The sequence below is a fragment of the Gossypium hirsutum genome, chromosome D09 (genome assembly GCF_007990345.1).
Source record: "Gossypium hirsutum isolate 1008001.06 chromosome D09, Gossypium_hirsutum_v2.1, whole genome shotgun sequence".
In the NCBI taxonomy this organism is placed as follows: Eukaryota; Viridiplantae; Streptophyta; class Magnoliopsida; order Malvales; family Malvaceae; genus Gossypium; species Gossypium hirsutum.
This window is the reverse complement of record NC_053445.1, coordinates 35,190,572-35,207,514: the sequence shown is the minus strand read 5'-3', so window position 1 is coordinate 35,207,514 and position 16,943 is coordinate 35,190,572.

Sequence of the window (16,943 nt, the reverse complement as noted above, 5' to 3'; positions counted from 1 at the left end):
AACTAGCTTTATTTGATAAATTGTTTTGATATAAAAAACAAAAATATTTTTTAATAAGTTTGTTTTTGAACAAAGAAATTATCAAGTTCAAAATTGTTTTGAACACTTAGAAAAATTTTGGACAAACTTTAAAACGGTTTAAACTTTTTAACTCAATTGAAACATTTTTAAATCGATTAAAAAACGACTCCCTACAAAAAGTATCGATACCTTTCATAAAATATCAATACCCATACAATTTTTATCGATACCTTTTTCAAGATCGATACTAAACTTGCTTGTTGGCTTGAAACAAAAATTGAACAAAAGCAAAAAGTATCAATACTTTTCAAAAAGTATCGATACCTATTGTACTTTTATCGATACCATCTTTGATATCGATACTGTTTTTGCATTCTAACTTGATGATTTTTCAAACAATCACAAAAAGTATCAATACCTTTTACCAAGTATTCATAAATGTCTTTGGTATCATTGCAAACTAAATTTAATGGTCACTGAATTAGACATTAAATGATAATAGTATCGATACTTGTAGAAAAAGTATCGATACCTTTTGTTGCAGGTAAATTTAATGATCTGGTATTTTTATCCCCAACGGCTCTGTTCAATTTCTCAACAACCACAACGGTTGGAAACCAATTAGAGGGTATAAATACCATATTCTAAAGGTTCTACAATAATAAGTAAGGTTACAATAGATAAAGTGCTTCAAGATACATCAAAAATCTACTACCAATCACTTTGTGCTTCAATTCTTTACTTCTTCTTGTAAACACTTGTGAGCATTCATTGTATTTTCTATCAGCTCAAGTGTTTTCTTTGTATTTGTGCTTAATTGGCAAACATCCTAATATTGTGAGGATTATTTCTTTGTTTGCTTATTTGTTTCTCTTTGAGAGGGTTTGTGTCTTAAGATTTGGGTAGAAATCTTAAAGGAGTTGTAAGGTTAAACCTTGTCCTCAAATGTTGATCAAATTAGTGAATTTGAGAACATCCTTAATTGTGGAAAGCTAAGGTAGTGGAGTAGGCAATTGAAACTGAATCACTATAAATTATTGTATTCAATTTTTCTATCATTTCATTCAAGCTTCCACAAAATTTTTAAAAGGCCAATTCACCCTTCTTAGCTATTTTTGGTGACCAATCTAGCTAACACAATGGAAATATGAGAACTTTTAGTCTTGTCCGATCGAACGCAAATAATGGAAGAAATTTGTAATAAAAAGAAATAGAATGAGATGAGAGCTCGGGATTTTGGCAAGCGAAGTACATCCAGACCATTCTCAGCTCCTCCATCAAAGAAGTCAAGGGAAACTTTCAGTCATCAAACCACTCCATCAAGGTTTACAGGAGGAAATAGGGCAAGACTAGGTGATTTGATATTCCAGTCTGTTCCTGCTGCTAGTGTTGGCAATGTTTGCAATGCCAGAAAACTTATTTGTGATCATTGTGGTAATTATCACAATGGTGAATGTCGATTGATAATGAATGCTTGTTTCTGATATGGTTCAACATATCCTTTTCTAAAGGATTGCTCGATGATACCTGATGTTTCAGTAGATCAAAATGTTGGACCTGATGTAACTCTGCAGAGAGGAAGACGACTCAAAAATTGGTAAAGTTGTTGATGCTTCAGCGCAATCAGAAGCTAGGGCACCTGCCAGGACTTATGCTATTTGAGCTTGTAAAGAGGGTTCTACTCTTGACGTTATTGCTAGTACTTTCTCCCTTTTTAATGTTAATGTATATGTATTAATTGACCTTGGGTCAACCCACTCTTATATATGCACTGCATTAATAAACAAGAAGAATATATTGGTAGAATCCACTGATTACACAATTAGAGCAACAAATCCATTGGGTCAGTGTGGTTTAATTAACTGGATATGTAATCAATGTCCACTAAAAATTCGAGGTTGTGATTTTCTCGTTGATTTAATGTTGTTACCGTTTGATGAGTTTGATCTTATTCTGGATTCTGGGTATGGATTGGTTAACTATTGGAAAAATGAGTTTGGAAAACGCAACGAAAAATAAGTTTAAGGGAAAAACCCGAGTTTTAAATTTTTTTTCAAAATAAGAACTTGGTTGTGATATCTAAAGTAATAAACACTTAATCAAAATTGTACATTTTCGATTCTTATAGGATGAACACTTCGATCGAGTAGTGTTCTCCGCTATCGTCAAGCTCATGTCTGTCGAGTGTGGGCTTGCTTCGAATTAGAAAATTTCCACAAAATTACCAGTGGGGTAATTTCGTAATTTTTATAAACTTCCGGGTCAAGTTGTAAATAAGAAAATATCTCTAGAAATCTTCTGAAATAAGTTCTTCAAAAAAATTTCTCTCTACAACTTTCTCTTATGTGAAAAAAAATGACCCAAGACTCTTTTTATATAGGGAGAGATTAGAGAGTTCAATTATGATTAAACTTAATCAATTTAATATTAAATTAATATAATACTTATCAAGATAAATATTAGATTTAATATTAAATCTATTAAATTAATAGAATACTTATCTACAAGATAATCACTTTAATATTAAATTAATAAAATACTATCAAGATAAGTATTAATTTTAATTTAATATTAAATCTATTAAAATAATATTATTTTTGAAATAGTTAATCTGAAATCAAATTATCTGATAGAATCCTAGTAGGAGTATAATTTTTCCACTGCTCAATCATCGAAGGACCACCTGTTGGCCACTAGAATGCTGTCATCGTCGTCGCCGGCACCGTTGTGTCCAGTGGTGCCATCGCAGGTGCGACACCCTCACGACACCCTGAGTTGGTTCGACTATTGCCGATTCGATCCGATCCTAGTGACGGCCCGACCGGTTTGGTCCAACCGCATTGGCCTAGTTTCACATACTAGACTTGATTCGACTAGTTTTTAGGTCTCAATGTCAGTTTTGGGTTCTTGGGCCCAAATTTCGATATCAGGTCCAATTTTCAAGGTCAATTACCCATTGGGCCTATTGTTTGACTTGAAAATTAATTTCCAAAATATCATATTAATTTTAATTAATTTGATTGATTTAATTTTACTTGATCAATATTAATTTCCCCAAAAATTACTTAGATTTTCCAAATTAATTTTTCAAGAAAGTTCTTTAATCAAATTCTCTAGTTGAACAATTCTCACGACCGCCTAATTTAATTCCACATCAAATAAATCAGCTTAATTAAATTATTTCCAAAGTAGTAGAATTTTCTTTTGATTCAAATGCAATCTAATCGAGCTTTTGTTGAACTAGCAGAGGGACCAATCAGACATATACAATTAGACTCGGGTAATTACAATTATGTCCAGAAGCATTGTTTTGATAATTTGCAATTTACTTAATTATGGAGTCAGTACACAAGAAGTACCATAATTGAAAACTCCTTATTTATACTCTTTACCAAAACAATTCATTCAACCGCTCTGTCCAATGACCTCGTCATATGTGTGTTATCCTTGATTCCTTTGAGTTAAATCTGTTCACTCAATACAATTCTATTTTATCTCGTTGTCACCAATATGTTTTCTTAATGATTAATATGATCACTGTTAACAAATGATTGTGATAAATTGCTTGTTCAAGAACAAGCGACCCGTGGCCACGTTTTGTAATAGCCCATCCGGTGAAATCCTAGTGTCTAGTTACTGTTCATTGAAATTTGGTGTTTAGAGTATAGTCTGAATGGGTAAGGCATTAGTTTTGATTAAGTATAAGATTCTGTGAATGCGCCAATGGAGAATCTTGTGTTTGGCGAGCTCGGTAGTTTGGCGGACTCTCTTTTGGGGTATAAATCACCGCAGTTGTTTAGGTGTTTAAGTTAAGTTTGTAATTTGATAGAATTATATATTATTCTGGTAGGACGATTTAGTTAGTCTAATGTGAACTGGTTAGAATGGAACTAAGTTATTGTAGTTGATAAGACTAAAATTATGGTGAGAGTATTTAGTCACGATTATCGAGGGAGGGTTAGTAAGATAATTTGACTTTTCCACTAAACCTTGCTTCCGTGTTTAGTTGCATAAAGTTAGTAGTGATTTCTTGGGCAAGTTTTATGTCTTCTTCCTTCTAGATTTTTCTTTGCTCTCACTCTTTGAAATTTACGACCAGAAACCTGCTTGAAGTTGAGTTCGCTGTACTCAGCCAACTCCTTCATTGTTTTAGCACCTGGTAAATATCGATGGACCTTAGGTTATTTTCATGGTTATTTATGTGATCTTAGCGTTGCATGTTTTAGTGTCAGATTTGTATGTAAGGAAGGAAATTTCCTAATTCTGGGTTTTATGATAATGCTTCTTGCAAGCATGTTTAGTTTTTGATATAACGATCTAATAAGTTTAACTATCTATATTATAGCTCAAGACACTCTTGAAGGTTCCCATGATAACGAAAAATGCCCTGTTGTTTAAACTTGCTGCACTTTCTGGTGAGTTCCTTCTTACTTCCATATGTGTACTATATTTGTTTATATTTTGCTTAAGGTAAGTATTCATACCTGTAAAGATGAAATGTCTGTATATGAATGATGGTTGTTTAGAGTTTTTAGTCTAGTTTTGGTTTGTCTGTGTTAAAGAGTAAGAACTATTTTTCATGTTTAAACCACTACATTCTACTCTGGAAAGAACAACATGAACTGAATCATGGAAATGATGATTAAGGAATATATATTCATGATGTTTCCTTCAGTGCAATGTATATTGAACTGGTAGATCGTGAGACATGAAAATGCTTGTGTAGCCTCTAGTAGGGAAATTATACGTTGCAAACTAGATTGGCAAATCACAATAAAGGAAATGAATGATATGGCTCTGACTAAAGGATCTAGGTACGTGGTTAACATGAAAAAATTTGTCTGTATGGTGTTATGGGCGTACTGTATATGCCAAAGGGAATGTAACAGATGTACAGACTGGCTTTGTGTGGTACTTGCCATCTGGCGTATTGTGTGATTGTTTGACTCTTTAAAATGATCTGTTTGAGTGTAATAGTAAATATTTCATATGTTTTCCGGGAACTCATTAAGTTATTTGACCTTACTTAGTTACCTCTCCATCTCAGGTTTGCTGTAGAAGTTGAAGACGTGTTGTTGGACTACGCTAGAGGAAAATTACTATTGTGAGATTTCTAGTGGTTTGTATTATGCATGACATGGGGGTGATGTCGAGATGTTTAATTTTTAAGAATGAATCTTGTATTTAACTTATGTTCTTGAAAGTGTGATTCTAATGAATTTACAGTGAAGTATTTATGGTAATACAACGTGTAACACTATAGCTTAAGTTAGTTGCGCTAGAAATAATTTTAAAGAGTATGGTTTTAAAGTAGTGACACGACATTCTTGGATCATCCTTAAGGATCATGTTTGGAGTGTTACACGTTCCATAATTATTAATCCACACAATGCAAATGAGAGGATATCGTTAACTCTTTAATCGAGCTATGAATTTTATTATTGCTAGTAAAGTCATGCCATACACAAGTCATGTACCAAACATACCGGCTATGGGCTCAATCATCTTTAGAGCATAAACCTTCATTTATATCAAAGAACATGAGTTACATACGCATGGTCAGTGACTAACTTCATTGAAATGTCTGAAAGGTGAAGTAGTTACTGTTGAATCTGATAGATTTAATTGTTCTGTTACTATTATATCAACAATCTCTGCTTAGAAATTAGTTAGAAATGGTTGTGAGACATTTTTGGCATACATTCTCGTATGAAAAAAAATCTAAGATTGACCGGGTACCAATAGTTAATAAGTTTACTTATTGTATTCCCGAAAAAATTGCCAAGATTGCCGCTAGATGGAGAAGATGAATTTGTAATTGAAGTTATTCCTGGAACAACTCTGATTTTGATTGCTCCATGTAGAATGACTCCTACTGAGTTGAAAGAGTTGAAAGTACACTTGCAAGAACTACTAGATCGCGATTTTATTCAGCCGAGTATACCATTGTGGGGTGCACCAGTGTTATTCGTGAGAAAGAAAGATGGCTCAATGAGATTGTGTATAGATTATCGGTTGTTGAACATAATTACTGTAAAGAATAAATATCTGTTGCCCTGAATTGACGATTTGTTCGATCAGTTGAAAGGAGCCACCATGTTCTCGAAGATATACTTGAGATCAAGTTGCTATTAGTTGAAAGTCAAAGAGCCTAATGTACCGAAAACATCTATCAAAATTTGATATGGTTATTATGAGTTTCTTGCGATGCTATTTGGTTTGACCAATGCCCCTGTTGCGTTTATGGATTTGATTAATCGAATATTCCAGTCGTATTTAGATAAGTTTGTTGTTGTGTTTATCGATGATATGTTGATATATCCAATGAAAGAGTCCGAACATGCTAAACATCTGAAAACTGTGTTATAGAATTTGCGCAAAAAATAGTTATACATGAAGTTTAGTAAATGTGAGTTTTGGCTTCGAAAAGTCGATTTTCTTGGACATGTGATTTCTACCGATGGAATTCGAGTTGATCCTGATAAAATATTTGCAATCGTGAATTGAAAAGCTCCGAGAAATGTTTATGAGATACGTAGTTTTCTGGGTTTAGTGGTTATTACTGATGTTCTGTTAAAAACTTCTCAATGATTACACTGCCATTGACTAAGTTATTGTGGAAAATGTTGAATGTCTGGTTAGAAAAGTGTCAACAAATATTTGGTCAGCTGAAAGTTTTGTTGATAGAAGCTCTAGTTTTGACACAGCCTGAGTCTAGAAAAGAGTTTATTGTATACAACGATGCTTCACTATGTGGTTTAGGTTGTGTGCTAATGCAAGAGGGTAAAGTCATAGCTTATACCTTAAAAAAGAATTATTTGACTCACGATCTTGAGTTAGCAATTGTTGTGTTTGCCTTGAAAATTTGGCGTTACTATTTGTACGGTGAGAAATTTTATGTTTATATTGATTATAAAAGTTTGAAATACTTGGTGACTAAAAAATATTGAATTTACGACAATGAAGATGGTTCAAGTTGCTAAAAGATTACGATCCAGTAATTGACTACCATCCGAGGAAAGCTAACGTAGTTGCTGATGCTTTAAGTTGAAAATCTCTATTTGCTTTGAAACCTATGAATGCGAATTTGACTTTAGAACGGGATGGTTCTATTTTGGCGAAACTAAAAGTTAAACCGTTATTTCTACAAAGAATTCGTGATATGATTCAATGTTTTAATGAAAACGAAGTCCAGTTGAGAATTCACAAACTATTGAGTTAGTATTGATGATGATGACAACTTGTGTTTTTGTGACCGAATATGTGTACCTGATAATTCAGAGTTGAAACAAGACATTTTGAGTAAAGCTCATAACAGTGTTTATATTATACATCTAGGTAGTAATAAAATGCAGTGTGATTTGAGACAAAATGGGCGATCTGAGATAGTAATTCAGATACTCGAAGACATGTTACACTGTTGTGTAATAGATTTTGAAGGTAGCTGGAAAAATTATTTGTCGTTGGCCAAATTTGCTTACAATAATAGCTACTAGTCGAGTATAAAAACGGCATCGTTTGAGGCTTTGTATGGTCAGAAATGTAAAACTCCATTGTACCGGTTTGAATTAAGTGAAAGAAAACTTGTTAGAACTGATCTGATCCAGGAAGCAGAGGATAAAGTCAGAGTTATTCTAGATTGTTTAAAAGCTACCTTACACCGTAAAAAATCATACACTGATTTAAAAAAGAAAAGATATTAAGTTTAATGTCAGTGAAAAGTATTTCTAAAAGTTTCACATTGGAAAAATGTATTACGGTTTGGCAAAAATGGAAAGCTAAGTCCCAAATTCATTTGGCCGTATGAAATTCTGGAAAGAGAATCGAAACAGTAGCTTATAGATTAGCTTTGCATCCAGAACTTGAGAAAAATCATAATGTTTTCCATGTGTCTATGTTGTGACGTTACCGTTCTGATTCCTCGCATGTGATATCACCTAAAGAGGTTAGATACAACCTGATTTATCATATTCCATGGAGCCGGTTAAGATTTTAGCTTGAGAGGTTATAGAACTTCGTAATAAGTCTATACCGTTACTGAAAAATCGGTGGTACAAACACAATGTACAAGAAGCTACTGGGGAAACGAAAGAATCGATGAAATCTTAATGGTTGAACCTGTTCTCATGTAAGAAATTTCGAGGACGAAATTTTTTTAAGGGGGAAGGTTGTAACAGCTTGTTTTTCAGTGGTGTCGAAAATAGTGATTTCGGGACCACAATTTCGACAAATGAGTTCGTAAATATTATTATTTATGATTTATAAGTCAGTTAGGTGTGTTAGTGAATTTTGATCCGGTAAATGTTACTAATAGAATGATTAATTAAAGTACAAGTGGTTTGCATCGAAAGTCAATGATTTTTGAAAATAAGGTATTGAGACCTCGTTTCTGTAAATCGAGCTTGTAAATATTTTAATTGAATATTTACGAAGCTATTTTATAGGTGAATTGAGGTTTGGTCCAAAAATTTTAGTGTTTAGATAGTTAATTAAGGAAAAATGACTAAATTGTAAAAACTGTAAAAGTTAATGGGTATTGAATTTTATTAACTAAATTGCATGATTAAGGATTGTTTGAGGTTTTAAAAGGTAATTTGATCATCTTTACTTATAATGGACGGTTATAGTGACCATCTTCCTCCTTCCAACCGATTTCTCTATGGATGGAAACTTTTCTTAGGTTTTGAAGCTTTCGGCCATTGCATGGTATATAAATTAAGCCCATTTTTTTTTGTAAATTTTATGTTTTTGAGATCATTGCAACTTAATCTAGCTAAATTATACCTCTTTTTTCAAAACTGTTAAAGAATTTAAATGTTACCATTTCTATTTTTGAAGCTTTTTGAAGGATTAATGGTAGATTTTCAAGCTTAGTAATGAAATATGACTATTTTGTTAAATGATTTTTATTAGTTTTGCATTTAGGGACTAAAATATACTTTTGACAAAAGTGACATTAAATTTTTTTAAATTTGGATTTTAGAGGGTTGTAGTAGGACATAATTGAAATTGGAATGAAAAACGAAATTCAATTGTAAAAGTTATACTTGTTTCAGTTTTAGGGATTAAATTGAATAAAATGTAAAATTTTAAGAAAATTGCATAAAATATAATTAAAAGGTCATATGCATGTATTTTTAATGTTATAATATATTTGGAATTGATATTCTGAATTTTTAACTATTAAATAGATCAAGTTGTTGATAACCGGAAAAAAGGAAAACTGTAGAATAGTCTCTACATTTCTGTTCGTTAGCTGTTTTTCTTAGGTAATTTCAAACAGTTTATAATTATTAAAAATTTTGATTAACTGTGTTATAAATACTTGTATGTACTTAATGAATTTTGGATGAAATGGCATTGTTATGAAAATTGAGTTTGGACTCAATTGAAAGGTATATAGACATGTATGTGATAAATACACTCTGTGTAGAGTAACGGATGATATTGGGATGATTTTAATATATACTTTGGTACATGTAAATGTTTTGATAACAGGAACGTTTTGAATCATGAATAAATGCCTGTTTGAACTTAATAAATGTTTAGGATATGATTGACATGCCAATAGGGTAGATACGTGCTTATCCTGTTAGCACTATAATGCTCCTGATAGTACTTTCGTACTCTTGTTAGCACTACGGTGCTTCTGGTGCATATTCATTCTCTTGTTTGCACTACGATGTCCTGATTACACATTCATGCTCCTGTTAAGCACTCCAGTGCCTTGTTTGCACTTCGGTGTTCCTGTATGCACATTTGTGCCTTATTTAGCACCTCGGTGCTCCCTAATACTGTAACCCGTATATTTGAATCCTTTTACTATTGTTCATCGGGTTGTCTTGATTAAATAAATGAAATGAATGATTTGTTGACTTGGAAAGTATTAAATCCTTGGATTGGAATGATTGAAATGTACATTGGTGATCTTGTTACATGTTTATATGAAAGTCTCACCTATTTCGTGTGATATGAAATATTAGGATTGAAAATTCCATGAAAACATAGTTTTATAATTGTATTTTTTGTTGATAAGGTAAGTTAATGTATATGTTTTTGTATGAATTTACTAAGCTTTTGTAAAGCTTATTTGGTCTTGTTTCATGTTTCTTGTTGTTGACATTTTGCGGAACACGACTATTGAATCTCTTCAAGGCTTACACTATCCAGCATCAGACTCGATAGTTCTTTTGAATGATCTTTTACGATTATGTGGCATGTATATAGGTTAAATGTTTAAATATTGTCTTAGAAAGAAAAGATTTGGGACATATGATTTATTGTTTTGTTTTAAGGTTTTGTGAATGTATATGTAACAACTCGGTTTGACTCTAATCGGAATAGTGGTTTTGGGACCACAAATCCGAATTAGAAAAATATTTTAATATTATTTTGTGTGTTTATTTTGTATGCAATTAATTGTGTGAAATTTTCGTGTTTTAATTTCGTCGTTTAAGTGTCCGATTTAATAAAAGGGCTTAATCGCGTAAAATGAAAATTTAGGGGTTAATTATTAAAACACCTAATTGTTGTTGTCTTTATAATTTAGAGGTTTTATTATGCAATTAGCCCACTATGTAAGTTAATGGGTGGCAAAGGACTAATGTAACCTTATTATATATGTTTTATATATATATTAATAAAGGTTAATATAGTAAAATAATAATAAGGTTAATATATGTTTAATATAACAAATCAAAATGCCATGTTCTTCATCTTTTGGCTGAATTGGAGAGAAAATAAAAGGGGTTTAAAGCTTGTTTCATTCGGCACTTTCAAGCTTTGATTAAGGTAGGGATTTTGTTCGGTTTTTGATGATTTTTATGTTTTTGAAATCGTTGCTTCGATTACTCTTTGACCCATGCTTGAATTTTTGATTTTGATGAATATTTTGAGCTATGCCATTGATGAATGCTTGAGTTTTATAATGTTAGTAGGTGAAATATGAAATATATTTGTTAGATTAATATATTTTGTATTGGAATTTTTAGTGAAATTGAGTAAATAGGGCTAAATTGTGAAATTAAATTTTTGGGGGACTAAAGTGTGAAATAAATGCAATGTGTGGACTTGTATGAAAACCATGAATATTCAGCCCTTGTGTGGTATGGGCAAATTTTGTGTAAATTGTGTTTTATGCAATAAGGAGTAAATTGCAAAAAGTGTAAATATTAGGGGCAAAATAGTAATTTGCCAAATTATGTGTTTTTGGATTAAAATTGAATGTGTTAATAAATAAATTATCTTATTTTGAATATATTTAGATCGAGAACCAAAGAAATCGAGTTAGATCGGGGAAAAGCTAAATTAGTCGAGTAATCGTCCGACTTCGATTTTCCATCGTCCGAGGTAAGTCTGTTAGCAATTTAATGTTATTAACTCAACATATATATATGTGTGTATATTTATTATATAATTGATGAGCTATAATTAAAAGTATATAAATTGAATTTAGTTAATATAAGCATTTATATATGTAAATAAGAAGTTCGAATAAGTATGTATATATAATTATAAGTTTTTGGAGTTAAGTGAAAGTACGGATGTCATATTTGTATTTATAATGTTCGAATATATATATGTATATATATATAAATAAGTTTTTGAATTTAGTTGAATTGTGAATGTTAGAAAAATATTAATAGGGTTCGAATAAGCATGTATAAGTTATTGTATTGAAATTAGATATGAAGTTATATATATGAGCAGGAGGTTCGATTGTGTATGAATATATATATATATATAAGTTCATGAGTTGAATTATAAGTATAAACTATATATAAATGTATATGAGGTGCAAATATGTATGTATACATATGTATAATTTTTGTATTGAATTGAAGGTATGAAATTATTAGCTTAGATTATTTATAATATATTTGAATGTATGATATGTTTTCTTTGAAGTGAATTTAATGCCATAAAATGTGTATGTATCCAAGTAATTCAAATGTTAAATGTATATTACTTCGGGTATATTATAAATTTAATAGTATGATATTAGTAGTAGGATTCAAGTTATAAAGTTATATACATAAATTTGTTAGGTTGAATCATGAAGATATTGAGCTGGATTTGGTGTTTGAATTTCATGTACCTATGTGGTTCAAAGATATAGGTTATAAATTTTGAGCTGAATTTTTATGTATGGATTTATATGCATATATAGTTCGAATATGAATTATAGCTTCTTTGAACTGAAATTATTGTTGTGAATTATACAAGTATGTTTTAAGTGCATGATTGTTACGTAGAATTGAATATAATTCAATTCCAACGGAGAAACGACTATCGGATTTATTGTCGGTGAATTGAATCGGACTATACGTCCAGCAGGCTAAGTGCCGGTGAGTTGAATCAGGCTACAAGCCTAGCAGGCTAAGTGCCGGTGAACTGAATCAGGCTATAGGCCTAGCAGGCTAAGTGCCGGTGAACGGAATTAAACTATAAGCCTATCAGGTGAAGTGCCGGTGAATCTGTTTAAATTAAGTGATTCTATGCATTGGGTATAAATATATATGATTTTGTTTATATGAAATGGATAAATTTATGAACATTATTTCAAGGTGGTTGATGAGTATATAATCATTCGAATCCTTGTGAATAGTGAGTATGTATATATATATTGGTTATCATGAATTTGTTGGATATAAATATATGTGTGTATATCTGTATGCATTCGGCATAGGTGGGTATAAGTGTATATGTGCATTCGGCACTTATAGTTGATAAGTATAAAAATTTTGCTCTTGATATATGTAATTGAACAATTATATATAAATGGATCCGATGAAGTACGAACAATAAGTACTCTAGTAATCAGTATATGCAGTTAATGATTATGTTAGTAACTTGATTATATGCATATAATGTATATACCCTTGTCCATTTATGTATATTAGTTAAATATACATTCTTTTAGATTTAAACAAAATGACTTAATATAGCAATGATTGGTTAGTAAATATATTTGATATTTGTGATTTCAATAAATTTATTTAAAGAATTATGTGATTCTTTTATATGTATTTTTAGATATGCTATAGACTTACTAAGCTATAAAAGCTTACTTTGATTGTTTTTGTCCATTTGATTTTATAGATTTTGGAGACGCGTTACGAGCTCGGGGATCATCAGCATAGTCTATCACACTATCGACTTCTTTTGGTATTTTGTTAAATATTTAAACTTGATCTTATGGCATGTATAGGTTTGAGTACGATGTTGGTTAGATTTTGATTGTAAATTATAAATAGCTATGCGAAAATGATTTAATTTTCATGTTTGGGATCAGTTTGGTTTTTAAAATGGTTGTGTTTGTTCGTAATGCCTCGTAACCCTGATTCGGCGACGGATACGGGTTAGGGATGTTACAGTATATATGTGTGTTTTCGACATGTATGAACATGTTTAGATGAAGAATTATTATTGACCACTTGTGTTAGTGTGATTTTGGAAGTTGGTAAGTTTAATCAAGGTTGAGATGAATGTTTTGGAATGTATGCATATTTATAATGAATTTCTTGGATAGAATATGTTATATGTATATCATTTTGTTGTGGAAAGGTGTTATTGAGGCATATCGGTTAGAAGATTAGGGAAATGTATATATGGTACAGTTTGAGTTGAATTAAAAAGCATATAATGAAGTATGTGAATTGTTGTGTAGATATTGATTGTATAAATTGTTAAGCTTAGAAATGGATAAAATTTTATAAGATATGGATGAATGGTCATATGAATGATTTGTTACATGATTTGGTATGTGTATTAGTAGATTCTTGTGCAAGTTTTGGCCATTTAGGTATTATTTGAAGCATGAGCTTGTTTGATTCATGACAACTCTTAAATTGGCACATAATTGTCCCATACGACCTAGCATATTGGCGTGTGCCTTACACAGGATAGGCACATGCCCATATAGGTATTGTAGGTTTTGTAATTATTGGACCACATAGCCACTGTTAGTTACACAGTTTGGGTACACGGCCGTGTGACTTATGCATACACGGGCACAGTTTTTAACACGGCCGTGTGACCCCTGTTTTCATATTTCCCTTCTTTGTTGCAAAAGTTTTAATTTGGTCCTTATTTAATCCCGAACTTATTTTAGAGCTTCCGTAAGCTCGATTAGGGCTCAAATTAGTTTGTTAATTATGTTTTGCATGGATTATGAAATGGAAAACTTATTTATAAGCCAGAATTGTATGTGATAATCTCTGTTTACTATAGTGATATCCCGTGGCTCGGGTCTAGTGACTGGACCGAGTATAGGGCGTTACAATAATGCTAGCTTGTAAGCCACAAGATTAATTCTTTTGATTATTTCATATGGCCAAACAAATCTCGGGATAAGTTTCCCTTTTTTTTGAACTGTAGTACTTTCTTCCACAGGGAGACTTTCAGATATACTCTATTACCAATCTAGAACTCAGTATCTTTTCTTTTTCGATCAACATACAATTTCTGACAATCAGAGACAACTTTCTAACAATCACGGATAATATGAACTTTATCTTTAGTTTCACGAAATAATCAACCCAACTAGCTTCTTTTCACTCAATTTTGACCAGTATAACAGAGTTCTACATTTACATCCGTGCAAATTTTCGAACGGTACCATTTTAATACTGGATTGGTAGTTATTATTATAAGAAAATTCAGTGAACGATAAATATTTCTCTCAATTGCCTTCAAACTCAACAATACAACAACGAAGCATATCTTTCAAAATTGAATAACTTGTTCTAACTGGTTGTCCATCTGCGGATGGAAAGCATTACTGAAATTCAATCTAGTACCTAAGGCTTTGATCACAACCAGGAATAATTATTAATGGCACGTCGTGCAAACTAACAATCTCAGAAACATATAACTCAGCTAATTTCTCAAATGAATAACCTGTTCACTGATTTCATTAATCTGTCAACAATTTCCCAGATTAAATCTTTCTTTTTCGGTGATAGCGATAAGCCTAATACAAAATCCATAATAACATACTGTTATTTTCATCCCGAAATCATCATATGTAGTATTAAATCTGACAGAACTACACATTTCACTATAAACTCTGAGATTTCTCGTTCATTTCAGACTACCGATATAACTGTTTTAAGTCTAATTTTCTCATTACACATCAATAATTTAAAAAATACAAATCCCTGTAGTTATCCACAATGAACATTATTGTAACAACTTGTTTTTCGGTGATGTCAAAAATTGTAGTTTCGGGATCATAATTCTAATGTGTGAGTCCGTAAATATTAATTATTTAATATTTACGAGGTCATCAGTGCCATATTGAAATTTGGTCCAGTAATTTTAAGGTTTATCTAGTTAATTAATGAAAAATGATTAAATCGTAAAAGCTGTAAAAGTTTCTTGCCATTGATTTTTCTTAATTGAATGGCTTAAATAATGAAAGTGGGAGGTTTTATGTTGCAATTCGTCCATAGTTAAATATTATGGATGGTTGGTGTTGTTTATCTTAAATTTTATTAATTAAAATATAAATTTATAAAAATAAAGTAATTAAAAACATAAAAAAAATGAATACCATCATCATCCACTTAGCCATTTTCACGAATTGAGGAAAAAAAAGGCTTGGGGGAAGCCATTTTTAAACCTCTAAGGTTCTTCCAAGTTAAATCCTTTGCATGTAAGTCCATTTTCACACGTTTTTCATGAATTTTGTGTTTCTGAAATCGTTGTAGCTTTATCTAGCTAGTCCAGAGACTATTTTGTGAAACTGTAAAAGTTTTCAAAACTTATCATTGATGTTCTTGAAACTTTCTTGATGTTTATGCTTGATTTTAATACTTGATGTTGAAATTTGATTGTTGTAAAATGATTTTTGTATAGTTTTTAAGTTAAAGGACTAAATTGAAAGTATGTTAAATTTGGCATGATTTTCTAGTAAAATTTCAAAATTAGAGGGATGATTTGGGATGAAATGAATTCGGCACAATGGGTATAGGGGTTAACTATGAAAATAAGCTTGTTTTAGTTTTAGAGACTAAATTGAATAAAATGAAAAAGTTTAGGGCAATTGTAAAAATTTTCAATAAAGAAGTCATGTGCATTAAATAGATTATTATAAACTGTTTAGAATAGATAATTGAAATAAATTACTATTTAGACCAAGAGTCGGTAAATAATTGTGGAAAAGAGAAACTTGTTGTTAGTCCCTGACATTGTAACTTTGTTGTTTAGCCCTGTTAAGTTCATACGGTTTAATTTAGTATAATTTGTAATGATATATTGACTTGTGAATTATGGTTTGTTGAATATGTGTATATATAATTAAATTGTCACAAACTGATAAAAGGTGAGAAATTGATTGAGTTGTAAAGTGTTATATGATTTTGTGTATCGAGCTTGGATAAAAATAGGCATGGATAGGATACAAATGACATGCCAATAGGTTATTTTGCGCACTGTACGGGATTGACTTGTGATGAGATGACGATTCTTGACTTATTATTATACACTGAATATACTGGAGCCTAACATTTGTTACGGATTACTGAGTTATATTTATAGTGATTTTGGCGTATTTCTTGGAGCGGATGTAAAACCTACAAGCTTGGCACTTGGTGCCCAAGCATGTTTCGAGAGGGATGTTAGCCTACGGGATAGGCAGTTAGTGCCTAGGTGTGTTCTTGGTTGGATTGACTCGGTTGAAGATTTTGACATGTTTTTGGTGGATAATCACGTATCATTATCTGTTCATATAGTTCATCGAGCTGAATTTCAATGGTTAAATGACATGATGATATGTATTTGATATTTGGTTATGATGCCATGTGGATGACTTGTATATATGTGATGTCCACGAAACTAACTAAAAGTTTGACAAAGGCAAGTGCACCTATCAATTAATAGTATAGCTATGGTGAGAAAAGATATCGTTCCCACGAAGA